Source organism: Pelophylax lessonae, assembly GCF_965119305.1.
Source record: "Pelophylax lessonae genome assembly, chromosome: 13".
NCBI classification, from domain to species: domain Eukaryota; kingdom Metazoa; phylum Chordata; class Amphibia; order Anura; family Ranidae; genus Pelophylax; species Pelophylax lessonae.
The window spans coordinates 152,213,230-152,236,943 of NC_138780.1; positions in this window are offsets into that span (position 1 = coordinate 152,213,230).

Below are 23,714 nucleotides of genomic sequence, written 5' to 3' on the forward strand. Positions count from 1 at the left end.
GCATGCTGGAAATTTTTTGAAAAATGAACTATTTTCTAATCAATGATGGTAGAATTGTGCGAGAAATATAATCAAAAAAGAAATGCGCACAAGTGCAAAAAAAGAAAATTCCCAGGAAGAAAGAAAGATTTCCAGCCACGAAAATTATTTTCTGTTGATATATGAGGTAAAATTGAAGGCTTGGTTGGTCGAATTTCAAAATCAATGGTGGCACCATCGAATCACAAAACAGAATAAAACATATTTTAAATGTTATTAAAATATACAAATAAATATAAATTGATAAATAAAGGTAAAACTGAAGGTCCATGTATCATGTTGTCAACTTGGCATAAATGGCAGTCATCAGTGATAAGGCAACCACTTCAAAGTACAGATAGATGGTAATCAAACGTATCACCGCCACCACCAGAAGGACTGCAAACTCACCAGATGTCATGGCTGCCGTTACTGCAGCAAGAAAAGCCTCTAAAACACTTATATGGGTTACTCTGCCGGGAGAAGACAAAGGTCTGGCAGGAGGGATTCCCACATCAACACTGTCTGTGTTACAGTGACCATGGTTGCAGGAAAGAAATCCGCTCCGTATATAGCCGGCTTTAGAGGTACCAAGAAGTGCAATGGTATTCTCGCCTAGGCAAGAAAAGAAGGACTGTACTGCAGCACAAAAGGATAAGAAACACTTAGGAAAAGAAAAACAAACTTTAAAAAAAAAAATTTAATGAGGGAGGGAGTGCAAGGTGCAAATAACTTTTTATGATGTGAGCGTTCACTTTAATGAAGGACTAAAGGCATTTTTTGCCATCTCTGTCCCATTGAGGAGATTTCAATTCACTTCTCGTCCCATAACTAAAACAGGAACTGTGAGGAAATCCCTCCAAAATGTGGGAATACCTGGTTGTCACCAGAACTAGTGCCTTCATTAGAAGATTTTCCCTCTATTCCTGTTCTGATGACAACCCAAAATTGGGGATTTTCTTTTACTTTTAATAATAAAGGTAATGAGAAGGTGAAACTCCCTGCTGGGGCACAGACAGCAATAAAAACCTGATTTGCTGACAGGTATTCTAATCCCACTTCACTCTGTCCAAAAGAAAGAAAAAGTTTTACCTTTAGTTATACTTTAAAGTGGTCTATCGGCTCGGGTGCAGGTGCCGACATCGCAATTAAGGGAAACCGGCAATAAAGCCTTGAGGCTTCACAGCCAGTTACCTACTGCGCATGAGTTGCGCTGCATTCTCTGAATGGTTTGTCATCTTCTGGGACATACACAGGTCCCAGAAGGCAGCAGGGAGGAAGGGGGAGGGGCCGATGCAAATGCAGAGATGACGTAGCTACTATCCAAAAATGAGGGGGGGGGGTTCTCAATTGTTCTAGAGATACCTTTATTTTAGCCCGGAAATCTGCTTTAGTTTTTTCACTTTAATTCATTGTATGCATTAAGGTAAAAAACTTCTGTGCTGCAGCTCTCCCCCAGACCCTCCTTTTATTACCTGAGCCCGATCCGATCCAGCGATGTGCATGAGCCCTCCCCTTTATACCATGAATCCTCGGGTCCTATTGCAGGCTGTCGCTCTCCTCATTGGACAAACTGATAGCAGCTGGAGCCATTGGCTCCAGCTGCTGTCAATCAAAGGCTGTGACACAGGAGAGGGGGGCCTAGTCCCACTGTCTGTGTAAATGGATGTAGCAGCGAGATTTAGGAGCGAGCCTGAAAGGGTGCCACCATGGAAAGTGGCTTTCTGTGGGGGCCCCTGATGAAGAGGAGGGGCTTAGAGCACCAGCGGGACATGCCCAGAAGAAGAGGATCGGGGCTGCTCTGTGCAAAACGATTGCACAGAGCAGGTAAGTAAAGGCATGTTTGTTATTTTTTAAAAAAGCGAGGGTTACAAACACTTTAAGTCTCGATTCGCACTTTTGCGATGCGGGAACCACAGCGATTCCTGTACAGGTTCCTACATTGCTTCTGACTCGCAGGCAGTTCACAATGACATCTACAAATCGCTGGGGGTGACAATATAAAAAGTTAATGACACCCCAAATCAGTTCGCAGACCAAAGTGCGAACTGTGAAATCAGATTGCATGGGCATGAACACCCATGCAAACCGATTCCAGTGCGGACTAAAAAAAAGGGTCCTGCACCATTTGGACAAATGTGATGCCATTTCAGCCATATAAACTGTATGGTTGAATTTGCACCACACAGACATCGCATGTGATGTGCACAGCAATCAGTGTGAACCCAGCCTAAGGGTCACAATCTGTCCAGACCGAAGGCAACCTTCTTCAGAGTTTACTTTAGAGTTTTAAAAACCTAATTTCAGATTTGAAACTTAGCTATTTGGGGTTATGGAGTTCTATATGTCACTTTCTGTACTTGAATGGAGATAATAAGGGAGCAGTTGTAAACTTTATAACAGGTTCCTTTTGCAGGTTCCCAATCCACAATACAAGCACTTAGCAGCTGCACAATAACACTTTACCAGCAGTGTAAGTAGTCTAGACCCAGTGTTAAAATAGATGCTCTTCTTTAGAGAGAGTACAATACAGGAACATTGAATTTATTATTGCTTTGTAAAAATGTTTTTATTGAAAGGACCCTCTTCATGCTGTTTGATATCATGAAAAAGTAAAAAAAAAAAAAACGAAATACCGTACAACCTTGGATTGAGAGTAACTTAGTTTGAGAGCAGTTTGCAAGAAAAGCAATATTTTTTAATAAACTTTGACTTGATAAACAAGCGATGTCTTGATATACAAGTAGCAGCATGTGACAACTGAATATAAAAGAGAAGAGAGGCGCCTCTAAGTGTAGCAATATGGTTACATTTAATTAACTTACAACATTTAGCAACTCACATGGTTGATTATTTAAAACATCTAAGTATGCAGGCATCTAGGGTAAAGCTTTCCACATAGACGGTCCTCCGCACTGCGATCATCGTCATCCCTTCCATGCTGCGCTCCACGAGAGCTTCAAGCCTCACTTTCAGATTGCTCTACTGCAGGGTGGTATTCCTGGTCATGACTGCAGACTGACGGCGGTGGGAGTCGGCGGTGAGGAGGATGGTTTATGTGGACAGATTTACCCCGGATGCCGGTATACTTAGATGTGCCTAATTTAATCATCAACCATGTGAGTTGCTAAATATTGTACCTTCATTAAATGTAACCATATTGCTACACTTAGAGGCACCTCTCTTCTCTCTTATACTCTGTAGCTCCTGCTGGATTTTGCTTCTAATCCCCTTGTGGAGGCGCCATTTGTGGATGGACATTTTATGGTTACACAACCTCACATTGCTATAATCTTTTTATATGGATTATACACTGAAGGATTTATTATTAAATGGTTGTGGAATGAACTATCTGAGTCTCCATTATTTCTTTTGAGGAAATTGGCTTTAAAATAAGAGTTCTTTAGATTACGAGCATGTTTCCGGGAAGAATTATGCTCGCAATCCAAGGTTTTACTGTACAACATCTTTACTAACAACTGGTAATGCTGCAATTCCAGGTTAAAGCGGAGTTCCACCGAAAAGTGGAACTTCCGCTTATCTGCTCCTCCCCCCACCTCCGGTGCCACATTTGGCACCTTTTGGGGGGGGTACCTGTTTTTGACAGGTACTCTTCCCCACTTCCAGGAGACAGCGCCACTGGGCCTTCCCTCGGAAGTTCGCCCCCCCCTCCTCCTTCCCCCGCTGCCTAGCCACTTAGGCTAAGCAGCGTGCTTTACGCATACGCAGTTGGGAACTGGCTGTGAATCCTAAAGGCTTTATTGCCAGTTTCCCACAGAATGAATGGTGGTGGCAGCACCTGGCAGCCGATTTGAAAATCGGCTGGGATGCTGATATTGCGGGCTCCCTGGACAGGTAAGTGTCTTTATATAAAAAGTCAGCAGCTACAGTATCTGTAGCTGCCGACTTTAATTTTTTTTTCCCCCAGCTGGAACACCACTTTATCCGCTTGCCGACCGCTGCACGACTATTTACTGCAGCGGTCAGCCCCTCACAGGCAAAGCGACATAGGCCGGGCACTCGCGATCGTCCGTTACACCGGAAGAAAGGCAGGCGGCTAATGTAAACAAAGGCGCCTGTCATTCTTCCCTGTGTAAGAATGGAGATCACACGGTTCTACTATGTAGGACCGTTGATCTCTGTTCTTACACTAGTAGCCACAGCCAATCACAGTTAGAAACACGCCCCTAGGGACACACTTAACCCCTCCCTCTCCAATAAAGTTAACTCCTTTACTGCCAGTGTAATTTTTACAGTAACAGTGCATATGTATAGCACTGATTACTGCAGTAATGTCACTGGTAACCCCAAAAGTGTAAAAATGTCAGTCAAGGGTCCGATCTGTTCGCCGCAATGTCGCAGTCCCGCAGAAAAAATCGCAGATCGCCGCCATTACTCGTTAAAAAAAAAAACAACAAAAATGACAAAAATCTTTCCATTAGTTAGTAAACGCAATAACTTTTGCGCAAACCAATCAAAATACGCTTTTTGCGATTTTTTTTGCCAAACATATGTAGCATAAACATATTGGCCTAAAATGTTAAAAAATTTAGATTTTTACATTTTTTTGGGGAATTTCATATAAAAAAATTTGAAAAATGTTGTTATTTTTGCAAAATTGACGCTCTTTTTTGTTTATAGCGCATGATCAAAAAATCACACAGGTAATCAAATACCACCAAAAGAAAGCTCTGTTTGTGGGAAAAAAAGGACGTCAAATTCGTTTAGGTACAGCGTCGCACGACCGTGCAATTGTCCATTAAAGTAACGCAGTGCCGAATCGCAAAATAGGCCCTGGTCAGGAAGGGGGTAAAATCTTCCGGGGGTTAAGTGGTTAAAAGAACAGCCTTTTTCAACCAGGGTGTTCAGGCTTCCAGGGGTGCCTTCAGGTTTCTTTTGGGGTGCCTTGGTAAAATGCCTAAAAATTGCCCAAAAATTGTATGCAAGCTAGTGGGTGAATAAAGCCTGCCTTTTAGTTACACAAAGCTTTCATTGTGCACCATTGCAACCTTCTAGCTGCTGGAGTCCCAATAACCAATGATGTCATGGATTTATATGGAGGAAGTGAGGTGTCTGTACATCATCCTTGTTTGCCCTTCCCCTGCCCCTCTTTGTCAGCACTGGGGACACATTAGCTGAGTGATGGAGAAAAACTGCATGGGCTCCCTGATTCTGCAAAGCCTGCAATAGGACCCGAGGATTCATGGTATAAAGGGGAGGGATCATTACAGGGTCGTAACCCTTCTCGATCCAAGTTACAAGAGTAAAGTTGCAGAGCTTATCTTGCCTTCGCAGATGGAGCATAGGGAGCAGAGGATAAAACATCTTAAGGACGCCTTGAAGACAAATTTGTGTAACACCTTTCCAGACACTGGGAAGTTACCATTTCCTGGACAACGTGTTTCTGAGGCTTCCTCTGGTCAAAGGAAGAGCGGTGGAGAAGGCAGCCGGCTGACCATTGCCTTTAAGCAATTCTTTAGTCCTCAGCACCCAGGGCTGTTAGGTTTAAGCAACCATCGGCAGCATCTGCATCATATTGTACATGATTATCTAGGTGCAAGAGCAGACTTGGAGACCTTTCCAATTGAGCATCCACTGGGTTACTGGGTCTTAAGGATGGACCACTGGCCAGAACTTGCTCAATATGCAATCAAGCTACTGGCCTGTCCTGCTTCTAGTGTGCTTTGTGAATTGACATTCAGTGCTGCTGGAGGTTTTGGGACAGATAAAAGAGTGCGTCTGTCCACAGACTCCGTTGACCGTCTGACATTTATCAAAATGAATCAGTCCCGGATCAACAGCAGCTGTTAAGCCCCTGATGCTGATGTAACAGATTAAATTTGCTAGGTATCTGGGTTCCCTTGAAGACTGCCTATGCTGCCTATCCTATTCCTGAATCTTGATTATGCTAGCTTCCAACAATGTTTTTGGTTTAGGGCATCACTAGCAAGAGTAACTGTGAGGGGTTACAGTGTTCAGGCACCACCGACACCCAAGGCCCAATTTGTAAGGACATGTGTGTTCCAGTGCATTTTTGGTGCAGTTAAGTGCGTTCTGGTGCATTTTTTTGCGTTCTAGTACATTTCAGTGCCAAAAGCAGCATGTTTGACTTTTTTTTTCTGGAACTGGAACGCACTTGAACTGACCGCACTGGTGTGAACTATCCCATTGAAAACCATATTACCTAACTTCAGTGTGTTTTTGATGCAGAAAAAAAAAAACGTACTGGACCCCACGTGGTGTAAACTGGCCCTTAAAAAGAACAACATATGAAAATCCAAAATACAAAACTATAAATACAAAAGTAAAAAAAACACAAATAAAAACATGTATCAATACCAGGTAAGTCCTGGGAGACTATTATATTGCAAGCAAAAAGTCTAAAATGTTTATGAACAGAATCACCCATACATAAAATCCTCATTCATTAACCACTTTACGACCGCTCACAGTAATATTACTGCGGCAAAGTGGCTCGTTATCGTCTGACGACGTAGTACTACGTCGTCAGACACTCCCCCTTCTGGGCGGCGCTTGCGCGCCGCCGGAGGCTCGCTCCCGCTGTTTTCATTCACAGCGGGAGTCGGGCCAGGGGAGGAGCAGCGGCGATCGCCGCCGCTCATCCCCGATCGTCGGGGATCGAGTCTGGAGATCCGCCCGCTGTGTGTAAACACAGCGGGCGGATCTCCATAGTGACAGGGAGTGACAGATCGGACTGTTCAGCATAGCTGGACATCCGATCTGTCCATGACTCACTCAGTCACCTCCCCCCCTACACGTCAGTAAGCACCAGGCATACATTAACCCCTCCCTCTCCAATAAAATTAACCCCTTCCCTGCCAGTGTCATTTTTACAGTAACAGTGCATATATATAGCACTGATTACTGCAGTAATGTCACTGGTACCCCCAAAAGTGTCAAAAATGTCAGTCAAGGGTCCGATCTGTCCGCCGCAATGTCGCAGTCCCGCAAAAAAAATCGCAGATCGCCGCCATTACGCGTTAAAAAAAAAACACCAAAAATGACAGAAATCTTTCCCTTTGTTAGTAAACGCAATAACTTTTGCGCAAACCAATCAAAATACGCTTATTGCGATTTTTTTTACCAAACATAGGTAGCAGAAAACAAATTGGCCAAAAATTTAAAAAAAAATTGGTTTTTACATCTTTTTTGGGGGGAATTTCATATAAAAAAAATGTTAAAAATATTGTTATTTTTTCAAAATAAACGCTATTTTTTTGTTTATAGCGCAAAAAGTAAAAATCGCACAGGTGATCAAATACCACCAAAAGAAAGCTCTGTTTGTGGGAAAAAAAGGACGTAAATTTTGTTTGGGTACGGCGTCGCACGACCGCGCAATTGTCAGTTGAATTCGCACAGCGCCGAATTGCAAAAAGTGGCCTGGACGGAAGACAGCAAAATCCTCCGGTGGTAAAGTGGTTAATGAGCGAGATCCCATTCAAAATTCAATCCTGCTGCGATTCTCGTTTGTACATGAAATATCCAGCACACGTTTACAGAGGAGCATGACAATATCACCTCCTCTCCTAGGAGTCCTAACCCTCTCTGAATTGGTCCAAGAGGGAATTGTCAGAAGCTGAACTCTTGTTATCGAAGGGTTTAAATTTCTATCCAGTAAGATGCTTCAGTTTATTTAAGATGATTTTGGATATCAATACACTTGCAAGCACCTGTCACTCTGTAAGCATTATTTTCAGAGTCTAACAGGTGATGATTTGTGAAAAACTCAAGATATTGATGAAATACAGCATACCCAGCATGCAAATTTTCTGGATCAGTGTGCTATTAATGATTTAGTGGATTTGAGGAAGAAGTCTGATATCGGTTTGGAGGACGGTATACAGTCCACTGTAGAAGCCTATTTAAAGCGTAACTCCACTTTTGTTGTGAAAAAAAACATTCCCCTCTGTGTGATCCATGTATATTGCAAGGATTATAACAACCTTTGTTGCAGATTCCTACCTTTTGTTACCCTGAAGAAATCCCTGTTTGTTCCTCTGTTCCCCTGTGCTGAGTGGGTTTAATGGGAGTGGTTTCATAATTATCAATCAGCTGTGCAGCTGCAGAGCACTAATGAGGAAAACTGCTGGGCCTGCATCCCTTTAGATGTGTTCCTACTGGGAGTATCTCCCCAAGAATGACATTTTTGTTCCAGGGGATGCCTATATTATGACTTGTATATAGGCAGACTTCTGGGAAAATTGGTTAGCCAATCACACAAGCAGGAAATTATGTTTCTGGGGTGTGGTCAGTAAACATTCAGTGTACAGAACAGCTCCAGGTAGCCATATTGCATTGCATTTTCAGAAAATTACAGCGGCAACTTGAAAAGGAAAGGTAATTTTTAATAGCATTAAATTACAATATGATTTGTGTCACAATTGTATATGCTATAATGCTTTTTCTTTATTTGCCATTTTTTTACCTATGAAAGTGGAGTTACTCTTTAAGACAGAGGTCAGACTTCTACCCGGTTAATTCATGTGAAAAGTGTGAACCAGCTATCCCTCCCCTGCTAGTATACTGTATGTTGTGCTTTTAATGTATTTTCAGTGATACAATAAAGCTCTGTCTTCTAAAGATTAATGGGTGTGCAGCCTCTCGATCTTGCAAGTTTGGATTGCTATGGGGGCACTGGATGGGGGGAGGAGCCAGGAGTGCCCACGCGGGACCCAAGAAGAGGAGGATCAGGGCTGATCTGTGCTAAACCATTGCACAGAACAGGTAAGTATAATATGTTTGTTATTTTGAAAAAAATATCACTTATAATTACTTTAAGGATATTGTCAGGGGGAGTACTGTGATCTCTGTGAGAAGTATTAAATACCTCAAAATGTTACATTTACACTTTAATTACTTAATTCAACATGAAAAAATGACTAGATCTGCTTTAAAGCTGAACTCCACTCTAAAGGGAAAGTTCCACTTATTTGCATTCTCTCCCCTTCCTCTTTAACATTTGGCACTTTTTGGGAGGGGGGAGCGGGTACCTGGTTTGATAGGTGCCCTCTCCCACTTTTGGTCAGATTGTCTTGGTGATCTGAGTAGAAGTTTGCCCCCCCCCCCTCCATCTCCCGCAGCCTACTGGGACACATCACAGGTCCCAGAGGACTGTGGGATCATTTTCGAAGCACAGCATGGCTGTGAAGCCGCAAAATTAAAATGCTGGCTCCTGGACCCCAAGCCAGGATTTGTAGCTGTTGACTTTTATTCTTTTTTGGGGAGGGGGACTGGAGACCCACTTTAAAAACCAGAGGTTTATATACTAAAAAAGAGGATGATGAATAAGGGACAGAAGGAAGCCGCAAGGCATCATTACCAGTTTCCTTTCATTAATATGCTGGCTCCTGGACCCCAAGCCAATTGAAAAATCGGCTCGGGTGAGGACAATGCTGGATTCTGGACAGATAAATGTCCTCATATTCAAAGTCAGCAGCTACAGGATTTGTAGCTGTTGACTTTTAATCATTTTTGGAGAGGGAGACTGGAGAACCGCTTTAAACACCAGAGGATTATATACTAAAATGGAGGATGATGAATAAGTGACAAAGGGATTTGGTTTCAAAAGGGAGAACATTTGGGAACTTTGATTGAGCTGAGCACATGAGCTGTCATTCGCTATACTGCAAACTCATACTAAAAGGCTCCAGGGACTTGCACTCTAAGACCAGTACATTCACAGTTAGTACCTTCTACAGGTCCCCATTGTGGAAGAACCCATGAAGAATGGGGCTGGTATAGCAGTTTCTACAAATTTGAATCTCAAGCACGATCTTCTGAAATCTAATTTTCCAGAACAACGGTCAATATACTGTGACATTCACAAACATTTGAAATGCCATTGGCAATGCAACTTTTCCTAGTTTCTTATCTGTTTACACAATTATTAACTTTCAGCTTCAGCCCAAATCCTTCAATCTCCCAGATTATAAGGGATTGGTGGTTGTCTGATGATATTGCACATCATTTCTAGATATTGCAACCTATCATTCTGATCAATAACCATGACAGCCGATATCTGTTTAAAAGCAAATGGATCTTTTATACAAAAACTGTAATAATACAATTAACAATATTTTTTTTATTTTAGGCAAAATAAAAACACAAAAAAAGATATAGGCTGATCATCTGCATGTGTTTGATCTTTTGTAAATTGACATTTCAGGTGAGGGTTTTTTTTTTTTTTTTTGTTCACTTGGTTTAAAATGGTTCTTATGATACATTTGATCTGACAGCTAGCCCAGAGCTGTCAGAGTTTATAGTAAGGTGTAAATGAAAGGCTTATGCTGACAAAGGGATCTGTACCAATAGACCTGATTTCCCTAGGCAGTGTTAATATCTTTGCTGACAATATTTGGAGGAGTCCAGCCCCTTGTATTCCTGGCATCTCCCGCTGTGTTCTTGAAAACCCAGAAGGGCCTGCAGAGTTGAAGCTAAATAGTAGCCCCGGAGTGTAAGGGGATGCAACTTCAACTCCCATTTACCTATAACTTACATTTTACTTAAAAAAGCAGATCTATAGTATATAAAATAGATCCAAACACTAGCAGGATGACAATTAGTTTGCAGTTTAGACCGTTTTTCTCTCCTTTCCCTAAAATTCACATCAGCATGCATCTTTAGATTGTGATGTTAAAGCGACATTACCACATCAAAAGATTGTTAAGCTGACATTTATTACATTTTTGGTTTTGGGTGTAATATTACTTTAAATTGCCTAACACTGCTTTATTAATTTTAATTATTTTTTTACATTAGGCCGCTTTCACACGGGCGATCCGATTCGATCCGCCTGTCAGTTTTTCAGGTGGACCTGATCGGATGCTCCATGCATCCCTATGGAGCAGCAGATATCAACAGTGACATGTCCGCTGACACCCGCTGCTCTCCGATCCGATCCTGTCTGTGAAATCTGGACGGATGGAAACCCTATTTTCCATCCGTCTAGAGGATCGCATCGGATGGGATCGGATGAGAACGGACAGGTGGTCCTTTCTCATCTGATCTCTCCATAGAGGACAGTGGGGATCTGACAGCTCCATCTCTGCACATAGAGCGGGGACAGAGCTGTCATCTGCCTGCTCAGCAGGGATCGGCGGATCGGTCCCCCGTTGAGCAGAACAGACTCCGTCCCGTGTGAAAGGACCCTTGCTCATCTTTTTCTCTTTTCCACTTCCTGGTTTCCCTGTAGACAGTGGTGACGTAGCCTCAGTCACACAAATGCTCAGAGATGGACCTTGCTTTATCCACTGGTGCGCAGTCATGTTGGAATGGGGGGGGGGCATTCCCAAACTGTTTCCACAAAGTTGGAAGCATGAAATTGTCCAATTTGTCTTGGTATGCTGATACCTTAAGAGTTCCTTTCACTGGAACTAAGGGGTCAAGCCTAACCCCTGAAAAACAACCCCACACCATAATCCCCCCTCCACCAAATGATTTGGACCAGTGCACATAGCAAGGTCCATAAAGACATAGATGAGTGAGTTTTGGGGTGGAGGAACTTGACTGGCCTGCACAGAGCCCTGACCTCAACCCGATTGAACACCTTTGGGATGAATTAGAGCAGAGACTGCAAGCCAGACCTTCTCATTCAACATCAGTGCCTTACCTCACAAATGCGCTTCTGGAAGAATGGTCAAACATTCCCATAGACACACTCTAAACCTTGTGAACAGCCCTCCCAGAAAAGTTTAAGCCGATTATAGCTGCAAAGGGTGGGCCAACTCAATATTGAACCCTACAGAGTAAGACTGGGATGCCATTAAAGTTCATGTGCATGTAAAGGCAGGCGTCCCAATTCTTTTATATATATATATATATATATATATATATATATATATATCTTTTTTTTTTTTTACAGTCACCAGTCAGTGTCCTTAATCACCACCACCCACTCACAGTGTGCCTAATCACTGCCGCAGAAATTGCACTGTCCTTGATCACAATCATATTGTCCCTAATTCCCGCCATACCAGTTACAATATACCTAATAACCATCACACAAGTTACAGTACCCCTGATCACCGCCACAGCAATTATAGTGCCCCTGATCACCACCACAGTGGTTAGTGTCGCTGATCAACGCCACGCCAGTCATATTTTCAATAATTACCACCACATCACTTACAGTGTCCCTGATCATGCCACAGCGGTCATTGTGTTACCATAAGGACTTGTTCACACGTCCATTGTTCTCGGATCACTCCTCAGAGAACATTTGACAGGTAGTAATGAGGCATTGTATCACCTCCTCATCACCTGATTTGGCCCCCTGGATCCTGCAACCCCCTCAATTGAATAGGTCATGATCAACAGGTATACAGGAGGTATCATTTTTGCCACAGATGCAAATCTTAGCATTAAAGCCATAGCAGGTGTACACTCCCAGCCACTGCCTTTGCAGCTAAAGGGAGTAGCAGTTGAGAGGTGGTAAAATTTGCCTGTTTATTGACCACATTTGTCTGTTGCCTGGACCAATTATTTTCCAATGTATTGACCATGTCTCTGCCTGCGCCTGAACTGTCCCATCTGCACATCCAACTGTCTATGTTCCTGTGAGACACCTGTCCCAGCCATGCCTTGCAGACAACTACACTCCTGGAACCAATAGAACTCTAATCTTCTTCTTTTCTTTAGTGTCCTGTACTTCCTGGCCAGTGAACATGGCATTCCTTCAGGTACCAGTAGGCTGAGCTTGCTTGGCTTATAGGAACTGGGACTACTATAGGTGAAGATCCACTAAGCTATATTCCCTGACCACTCGTATAGAGTAGACCATTACATGACTGAAGTATAGCTGATGAAGTATAGCTGATGTTGCGGCTGCCAAAGCCTACCTCTACTACCCCTTGTACCATCCATCACCCTAAATAATGATGCCACAAATTTCTTGGATTTAAATGGCCATAGCAGCCCTTTATTAACAACCATAAAATAACATTATTAACTTTTTATTCCATTTCACGTAACAAAAAACTTTCCAATCCAAATGTATCTGACTGAATATATTCCTCAGGTTAATGAAGGACGTTTTCTCCATTACATCGGCTGCATCAACCACCACTTTACAATACTAGCCCCTAGCCGCAGTTACACTAAACAGTTTTTCACACCTGATGCAGCCCAATGACCCATAGACCCTTACAAAAATAATCAATTTAAACCCAACCTCAGAGCCTCATAACAAACAAGTGAGGAGAGGGAGAATAGGCAAATTTCTTTTAAATGCTGTCAGGATCTCCACTGATCCTAAACCAACTCCTCCCTTCCTCTAGACCACTGCTGCCACACCCAGCCACACATTGCCCATCAATTACCCAATAAGACAGACCCTCTTACTTTGTTTAAAAACTAATAGCCTACCTCGTAATTGTAGCCTACCCAGCAACTCAGTGATGGATTCCCCCCACTTATACTGGGCATGCAGTTCCTGGCCTTTTCTGTACATTGTTTTTGATACAATTGGTTGATTTGTGTGATAAACAGGATAGAAGGCAGTAAAAAAGTATCACACATGTGGTATTGTCATACTCAGAAGGAGTAGCAGAATGTGTTCTGGGTTGTAATTATAATGCTGTATGTGAGAAATATTTTAATTAAATTGAAAAAAATAATAATAATTTCCATTCCACATGTATAAAATAACAAGTTTTCAAAAGACTCCTTATGCCTTTTAGAAAATACCTTGGGGTGTGTGCTTTACAAAATGTGGTCATTTTGTGGGTGTTTCCATTGTCCTGGTGCACCAGTCCCTCCAATAATGTGAGCAATAGTGAGGAAATTAGATGTATAAATTAAGGCCCTTAGAAAGCCCAAAGGTGCTCCTTGGATTTTGGATCCCTCTGTGTGGCTAGGCTGTGAAAAAGCCTCACATGTGGTATCCCCATATTCTGGAGGAGTAGCAAAATGTGTTTTGGTTTGTAATTCCAACTATGACTATGCTGTGTGTTAGAAATATCTTATTAATTACCACAATTGTGTAAAAAAATAAATTTTAATTCTCTTTCCTGCATTTTCCAAAAACTTGTGGCAAAAAATGACATTTTCAAAAGACTCAATAGACCAAAATACCTTGGACTGCTTACTTTCCAAAATGGGGGGTCATTTTGTGGGTCTTCAAAAATGTAATAGGTAATCAGGAAATTGGATCCATAATTTATGTGTAATTTATGCTCCTTGAAAGCCCAAAGGTGCTCCTTAGATTTTGGGCACCTCTATGTGGCTAGGCTGAAAAAAAGTCTCACACGTGGTATCCCTATACTTGAGAGGCAATTGGTTTGTAATTCTAAGTATGCCTATGCGATGCGTGAAAAATGATACCTTTGTGAAAAAAAACAAAAAACTAATTTCAGTTAATTTCTTCATTTTCCAAAACACTGTGAAAAAAGTGCAACTTCAAAAAACTCACCATACCTCTAATTAAATACCTCAGACTACCTACTTTCCAAAAAGGAGTCATTTGGGAGTATTAGTACTGTCCTGGAATTTTAGGGCCTCAAGAAATTAGTTAGGTAGTCAGCACATCATGATAGATCAATTTTCAAATCTACACACCATAGTTTGTAGACTTTATAACTTTCACACAGACTAAATAATATACACTGATTTGGATTACCTTTACCGAAGAAATGTAGCAGAATGCATTTTGGCCTAAATTTATGAAGAAAGATTTATTTGCAAGAAAAATATGTTTTTTTCAAAATGTTCAGTATTTTTATGTTTATATAACAAAGAATAGAAAACCCATTGGTAAATAACTGTCACCAAAAGAAAGCTCTATCTGTCTAGAAAATGATAAAAAAATGTAATTTGGGTACAGTGTTGCATGACTGAGTAATTGCCATTCAAAGTGTGACAGTGCTGAACACTTAAAAAAGGCCTTGGCCCGGAAAGGCGGTGAAAGTTCCTGACATTGAGGTGGCTAAATATAATTTGCTGCCGAGTTTGCATTAGCTGAACATCAAACCAGATTCGCTGAACCTCAGCTAATCCAACCTGGGCATATTTACCTACCATTAGTTGTGGGTTTTAACATTTGAGTGTCACTTTTCTTTGTGTTTATGTACTTTATTTATCTGAGTCCCCTAATATAGGACTAAAGGCATAACTTTTTTATTCTTTTTTTTTTTTACATCTATTCCTGTTCTGAGGACAACTTCAAAATCTGGATTTTCTTTCACTATCGGTGATCGCCGTAATCGAAGCACAGACAGCACTAAAAACTGAACAGGTGTTTATATTCCTCTCCACTCTATCCAAAACAAAAAGTTTTGCCTTTAGTTATACTTTTATGCACCAAAACAATACTGAGGGCTTCTGCAATGGCTCTTAGGCATATGAACCCCTTCAAATTAAGTCACCCTATTGCTAAGGTAAAAAAGAAATGTATGAATTAAAGAAGAAGCACCCTTTGAGGGCCTATTCATGAATTGCTTACCAGTCTGATGCGGCTTGCAATATATCGGGAACCTGCCTTCTGAATGTTGAATCTTTCCATCCAATTCCTGGACTGGTGGATTTCCTTATCAACTATCTAGGAGTGCTGGATATGATTGAGGTGATTCCCCATAACTATGCAGTTGATGCAATACATAATAGTATATGAGTCCACACTTTCTGGTAAGCGTGCTGACTTTACATTATGGTGGTGGATCACACAGCGATGGTGAAGTTTGATCATATTTTGTCTCTTCACAGGTGACCTCTACTCAACGTATGGGATTTATTTCCTACAAGTAACTACTACACTTTAAATTTATTTTGATTTATCTATAAACTTTGGTTTGAATTTCAGGATTGCACTACACTCTTGATTTTTCAGGACTGTTCATATATACTTTGATAACTTGAAAACTACTGATTGATACTTTGAAAACTATACTTTTGATTAAGTTTTATTTATAATTCTTTTGAATTTTTTTGGTTATTATTCAGGCTCTGTTCACATCTTGGCGTCTCAGATCGCGGGCAGAATCCCAGCAATTCTGCCTGATATCTCGAATCACGGCAAAAGAGCTTTAAGGAGGGGTGGGCTCCCTCTAGTCACCTGTCCTCCCTCTATCCCATTAAATGCATGTGCTCTCATTGTAGAGACTCTTTAAATATTAGAGTTAGGGACTGCAGATCACAGGGTGCCTTGCCGAGGCCTGCAATGTATTTGCAAATGTGTACAACCAAACCCCTTTTTTTTAACGCATACTGTTAGACAGGTCAATTCGGTTGGTCGCTGGCTGGTTGGTAAGTTGTGACTGGAAATCACATTGTTTTTTTGATCTGCGTCCGCCCTTCCAGTGCTCCTTACCACTAAGACCAGTTATAGGTGGAGACGGTGACCACTTTTTGCATTATTGATATCTATATTGAGCCAGGCAACGCACTGACACCTTTGCCGCCATTGTGCGATGTGCTGGGTGTTCAGTGTGACCCTGTGCCTTTAAGGTGGGGTGGGCTCCCTCTAGTCACCTGTCCTCCATCTATCCCATTAAATGCATGTGCTCTCATTGTAGAGACTCTTTAAATTGTAGAGTTAGGGACTGCAGATCACAGGGTGCCTTGTCGGGGCCTGCACCTTATGCATGTATTTGCAAATATGTGCAACCAAACCCCTGTTTTTAACGCATACTGTTAGACAGGTCAATTCGGTTGGTCGCTGGCTGGTTGGTAAGTTGTGACTGGAAATTTTATCATTTTTTTGATCTGCATCCGCCCTTCCAGTGCTCCTTACCACTAAGACCAGTTATAGGTGGAGGCGCTGACCACTTTTTGCAAAATAGCGGGAAGCCTGTTCTAACCCTATCACTTCCAATGACACCCCAAAGGTGGCATGATTTTGCCACAATTGAAGTACAAGAACTCCTTTTGGGAGACAGGTGTCCCGTGATTCTGTTTGCGCGCGACAATCGCATCAAAATCACACCATATTCGCGATTCAAGATGTGAACGGAGCCTTAATGGACTCAATAAATATTATGATTTAATTCACTTAATAATTGGTGTTATTGGGAACTTATACTTAAATCGAGGTTCCATATCATTTTTTGTTTCACATATCACCTCGAGCGCTGCACTATTCTTTTTACTTTCATGCATGAAAAAATTAATTTACTTCATGTATATATCTCAAGGAGCAAGACTAAGGCACCCCAGATGTAAACCTCAAATTTATCTTAACCTCTTACCAACCCAATCCCCTTTTACACCAACGATGTAGAAAAAATGCCAAAACACAATTGTTAAAGTACATTTTGGCCATAATGGCCATTTATTAAAACCAAACAAAATATAACAAACATTCCTTAAAACAGGAACCAAAACTAATAATACAATAACAAGAAACATGAGGTTGTCGATATTTGGAGGCACCAAGTATCAATTATCAACTTTGTATCTGTATAACTACTTAAACAGTCCCCAGCTGCACCACACCGGCTCAGGGACGACCTCAACATTCTGCAGATACCTTACAATTTTGAAATTCCACAGGTGACTCCATACCTTAGATGGGTCCCTAAACTGATAAGCACAGCAGATTTTTTAACGCATCACAAGACCCCCACCGCTAAATCATGAAGATCACATAAATCCAATATATGGGCGGGCGGGGATGAAAATGTATTCCCACATGCTTCACAGAATGCTGTGAAGATGTGCTGCCCTCTCCAAGACCACCCTACCAGTTCCTCCCACAGGCTAAATAAAAACCCCTAATTGGATAGAAGATTGATTGAACTTTTTCTGAACTTTCTTAACCCTATCTCTCCTGCTTACACTGCCTACCTAGTCATCCTAGCCCTGCGCTTATTTATTTTTTTTTGCTTCGGGCTGTACTTACGACGTGTTATTATGTGGGTCCGTTCACATTTGTCCCATTTACTGGACAAAATCGTTTACGCATGTTAAAAGCATCTGTAACCTCATGTGTTCCATTTATGTTATCACATACTGCATTTGTACCTTTAAGGTGGGGTGGGCTCCCTCTAGTCACCTGTCCTCCATCTATCCCATTAAATGCATGTGCTCTCATTGTAGAGACTCTTTAAATTGTAGAGTTAGGGACTGCAGATCACAGGGTGCCTTGTCGGGGCCTGCACCTTATGCATGTATTTGCAAATATGTGCAACCAAACCCCTGTTTTTAACGCATACTGTTAGACAGGTCAATTCGGTTGGTCGCTGGCTGGTTGGTAAGTTGTGACTGGAAATCTTATCATTTTTTTGATCTGCATCCGCCCTTCCAGTGCTCCTTACCACTAAGACCAGTTATAGGTGGAGGCGCTGACCACTTTTTGCAAAATAGCGGGAAGCCTGTTCTAACCCTATCACTTCCAATGACACCCCAAAGGTGGCATGATTTTGCCACAATTGAAGTACAAGAACTCCTTTTGGGAGACAGGTGTCCCGTGATTCTGTTTGCGCGCGACAATCGCATCAAAATCACACCATATTCGCGATTCAAGATGTGAACGGAGCCTTAATGGACTCAATAAATATTATGATTTAATTCACTTAATAATTGGTGTTATTGGGAACTTATACTTAAATCGAGGTTCCATATCATTTTTTGTTTCACATATCACCTCGAGCGCTGCACTATTCTTTTTACTTTCATGCATGAAAAAATTAATTTACTTCATGTATATATCTCAAGGAGCAAGACTAAGGCACCCCAGATGTAAACCTCAAATTTATCTTAACCTCTTACCAACCCAATCCCCTTTTACACCAACGATGTAGAAAAAATGCCAAAACACAATTGTTAAAGTACATTTTGGCCATAATGGCCATTTATTAAAACCAAACAAAATATAACAAACATTCCTTAAAACAGGAACCAAAACTAATAATACAATAACAAGAAACATGAGGTTGTCGATATTTGGAGGCACCAAGTATCAATTATCAACTTTGTATCTGTATAACTACTTAAACAGTCCCCAGCTGCACCACACCGGCTCAGGGACGACCTCAACATTCTGCAGATACCTTACAATTTTGAAATTCCACAGGTGACTCCATACCTTAGATGGGTCCCTAAACTGATAAGCACAGCAGATTTTTTAACGCATCACAAGACCCCCACCGCTAAATCATGAAGATCACATAAATCCAATATATGGGCGGGCGGGGATGAAAATGTATTCCCACATGCTTCACAGAATGCTGTGAAGATGTGCTGCCCTCTCCAAGACCACCCTACCAGTTCCTCCCACAGGCTAAATAAAAACCCCTAATTGGATAGAAGATTGATTGAACTTTTTCTGAACTTTCTTAACCCTATCTCTCCTGCTTACACTGCCTACCTAGTCATCCTAGCCCTGCGCTTATTTATTTTTTTTGCTTCGGGCTGTACTTACGACGTGTTATTATGTGGGTCCGTTCACATTTGTCCCATTTACTGGACAAAATCGTTTACGCATGTTAAAAGCATCTGTAACCTCATGTGTTCCATTTATGTTATCACATACTGCATTTGTACCTTCTTCTGCGCTAATGGAGCATGCAATTCCAAAGAATTCTTTGCAAAAGCACCTTAACCTAAAAAGTGCATTTGGAATGCATGTAAAGGGAAATATGATGCCTCAAACAATACCATTGGGGGAAATTGTTCTTTTACTTTCAAACATGCTTGACCTGACTGCATAAAAAACAAAGAAAACCCATATTATAAAAGTGCATGCAAATGAACTGGCTAAACACTTGCATTTAAATGCTTTCATGTTACTTTCTAAAGAGAAGGCCTAAGTGTGTACATACCTTCCATCAATCACACTCCGTCATTTTGTGACATGTTTATGTTCCAGTAGTTTAGAATTCTGAATGGCTCTAACTCTCGAACCATGCATCTGTCCATTTATACAGGTTTATTGCCTCAGAGAGATTTACAATAGATTAATGGGGAACCCTGTGTTAGCACTTAATTCATTTTTAATGGTTAAAAAAAAAAAAACCTTGGTCCATCTGCCACTTCTTGCTGAATGCAGATGTGTACATATGTCAGGCTCCCATTAGACATAGGATTTTTATTGCTGAATTTCGTTTAGTAGACCTCTGGCTAAAGGGCATATTTTCATTGAGTACACGTTTTGAGTTATGATGGTTTGCCTGAACATAATTTTTTATTGCAACTTTTGCATTTTACTTGCTTGCTGTGCCTTATTTTCAGCACAATATTTTGTAGCTGTAAACTCCAATTGATTGATATTGAGTTTGGACTGTGTATTAAAAAACAAAAAAAGTAAACTTTTAACCTCTTAATGCCCACACAGCACACATACGTGCCCAAAGGAAGCGGACATTTCTGTGCTGGGTGTGCTCACTGCACGCCCCCAGTACAGGGATTGAGCTATCAAGGACAGCTCTTAGTCTCTTGAAACAATTGGGAGCCAGTGGGACTCATATGTGACCATTGCAACCCCTCACCCAGACAAACTTATGGAACACAAAAAAGGGCATAATGGATTTTTGTTGTGCTCACAGCTGTACATTACAACAATCTAAAAGCAACTTCTTTTATTAGAATAAAAAAAATCACATTAAAAGCAATTTGTTTAACTGTCCCCACATTACATAATTGTCCGCAACTGAACTCTACTATACAAACATTTAAAAACCACAGTAAAGCAACAAATAAAGCAATATGCAAATGATCAGAGAAAAGCTGCTAACTGGCCATATATATCCATGTATACAAAGACACCTTCATCCCAAATGAATATGTAAATATTTCAAAGGCTTTCCATGAGGCGGATGCGAGAGTGCCTAGCTCCAGAGGTAGGAGACGCCAGTCCACCCCATGTTGAGCAGGCCGTCGCAACCGTGACGTGGGGAGCCAGAGAAATGGAGGAAAAAGGGGGGCTTGAGCGGGATTCTAATGGTGTTTTACAAGAATTATAAAGATATGGCTAGGCACTCTCGCATCCGCCTCATGGAAAGCCTTTGAAATATTTACAATATGCAAATGATAATTGCAAATAACTAATAAGACATAACATAGTTACATAGTTGAAAAAAACATCAGTCCATCCAGTTCAACCCATAGTGTGTTTGTGAGTTTGCTGTTAACCGTACATTGTATACCCCTGCATGTTGTGGTCGTTAAGGTGTCCATCTAAAGTATCGATGCTCCCTGCTGATACCACTGCTTGTGGAAGAGAATTCCACATCCTTACTGCTCTGACAGTAAAGAACCCCTTATGTAGTTAAAGGTTAAACCGCTTTTCTTCTAGTTTTAGTGAGTGGCCACGTGTCCTATTGTATTCCCTTTCTCTGAATAGTTTGTTCCTTATGCTATGGTCGTCAGTACAGTATTTGTACATTGATATCATATCCCCGCTCAAGCGTCTCTTCTCCAGAGAGAATTCTATGCCTGTAATCTTTCCTCATAGCTGATGTCCTCCATTCCCCTAATTATTTTTGTTGCCCTTCCCTGGACTCTCTCCAGTTCCAGCACATCCATTTTAGTAAGACGGTGTCAGGAAAGTAACATTCCTGTACACAGACAAATTAGCCTAAGGGAATCGTGCTCCTGGCCGGAAAACAGGTGCGCATGCGTAAGTGCGTGAACAGGTGCGTGCTAGCCAGAAGGGCAATGTAAATTGCACTAGTGCAACTTGTCAGTGACGTTTGGTCTATTACATTCCTTATGTTCCTGTTATCACTTCCTGTTGTTCTTCTGTTGCCGACTTGATCCTGACTCTGCCTGAAAGCTGCCTAAAACCGACCCCTGTCCTGTCCCTTGATTACGCTTCTGCCTGCTCCTTCTGCTTATCGCAGACTCTGCCTTGTGCCTATCCTGCATCTGCACCAACCTATCTGCATCCTTCATTGACTTCTGCTCCTCTGCCAGCATGTCCAGCCATGTTATTCCTGGATTGCAGACACACGCCAGCACCTGCCAGTGAGAGACCTTACAGGCACTCACCATGAGCTCCGGCAGTCCCTGTCCAGGACCAGGGCTGTAAGAGAGGCCTTCCTTATTGCTTCAGGCTCCACCACCAGGTATGTTACAGACAGTTAGCAATATTACACCAACCACTCCAGAGGTATCCAGCACCAGCGGGACACCACCACCAAAATTTTGCACACAGATCTTCCCACTTGCCCTGGGGGGTTAAGGGGATCCCAGGACTGGACAGGAGTTAAAGAGTATCCACACTACCACACTGCTATATTGGCAGTGCACCCAAACAGATATCAAGAATGTAACTGCGTGCAGCATACCACACCACAAAATATTTCTTACATTCAAGGGCTACCCAACGCATTGCAGCTCAATACATGAAAATGTGCACTGCACTTCAGAAGTGAATAGGCCCTTAAAGTAGAAGTCCACCCTAACACTAAATCCCTGCATCTACAGACATCCACAATCTAACACTAACCCATCTAACCCTGAGAAGAAATCAGTATACGTACCTTTTTGAAGCCGATCCAACCCAATCCCATGCTGAGCTGTCAGCCGCGGCTTCGCAGTAGAGGTGGGTGCAGAGGACACAGCCGACAATGGAACCCCCTATAGTAAGTCTATGGGTGACATCACTTCCCATTAATTTCACAGCCGTTGTCCACTGTGTCCTCTGCAGAGCTTCTGCTGCTGGAGACCCGATCGGATCGGCTTTAAAAAAAGGTATGTATACCGATTTTTTCTTTCCAGGGTTAAATAGGTTAGTGTTAGATCGTGGATGGCTGTAGCTGCAGAGATTTTAGTGTTAGGGTGGACTTACACTTTAAGCCCAAATAAAGTCATCGTAATAGATATGCGATCAGGTAGATATTTTACTAACTTCCTTTTTATAGTATTACCTTCACTATCCTGTTACAGCAGTTGTGCAGGGTGTACATACCTCCCAACGTTTTGAGATGGGAATGAGGGATACCTATTAGCAAAAGTATGTAGGTATAGGACACACCCCCTGCCACGCCCTCTAAAGGAGAATTACCCAGCACCCACAAGTGCTTTTTTTTACCACTACTATTCCCTTATACTGGCTTTTAAAATTTGCAATTGCAGCAATTTAGAAATTGGATGAAAGGTTTAGCACTAGAAAACACTTTGTGAAAGATGAAAACTGCATTTCTTATTCAACTATATTGATCAAACCAAAATTAGGGACAAATAAGAGGAAAGAGGGACAGAGGGACTTCAAAATCAGGGACAGTCCCTCCAAATTAGGAACAAGTGGAAGCTATGGGTGTATGTGTATATATATATATATATATATATATATATATATATATAAAGACTGTGAGTACAGTGACGGTGTGGCTGTTGCTCAGCTCTTACAGCATTGAACACAGAAGGGGGAGAGCAGGAAGTAACATTTTCTCTAAAGTAAAATGGTATTTTAAGGAATTTCCATGCAAAAATCAGTCGTAAATCATAACATGGGACATAAATGACTACAAAGATATAAAAAGGTGTGAGATATCAACTGAGCTGTACCATGTAACTGCTCCTTTGGTGAAGTTTCACTTATTTGGTAGTTTCCCCCACACCACCACCGTTCAACCCTCCCAGCCTTATATTACTCATGTGGTCCCCATCCAGTCAGATACTGGCTGCAGGACCTGAGCTGATTGTCCACATTTTGCTAGCAGGATACACATATGCACTATACAATTTCACTAGATCCTATAGATAACTCAGACTAATATGGCCGTGCAATCGCCTGATGTACC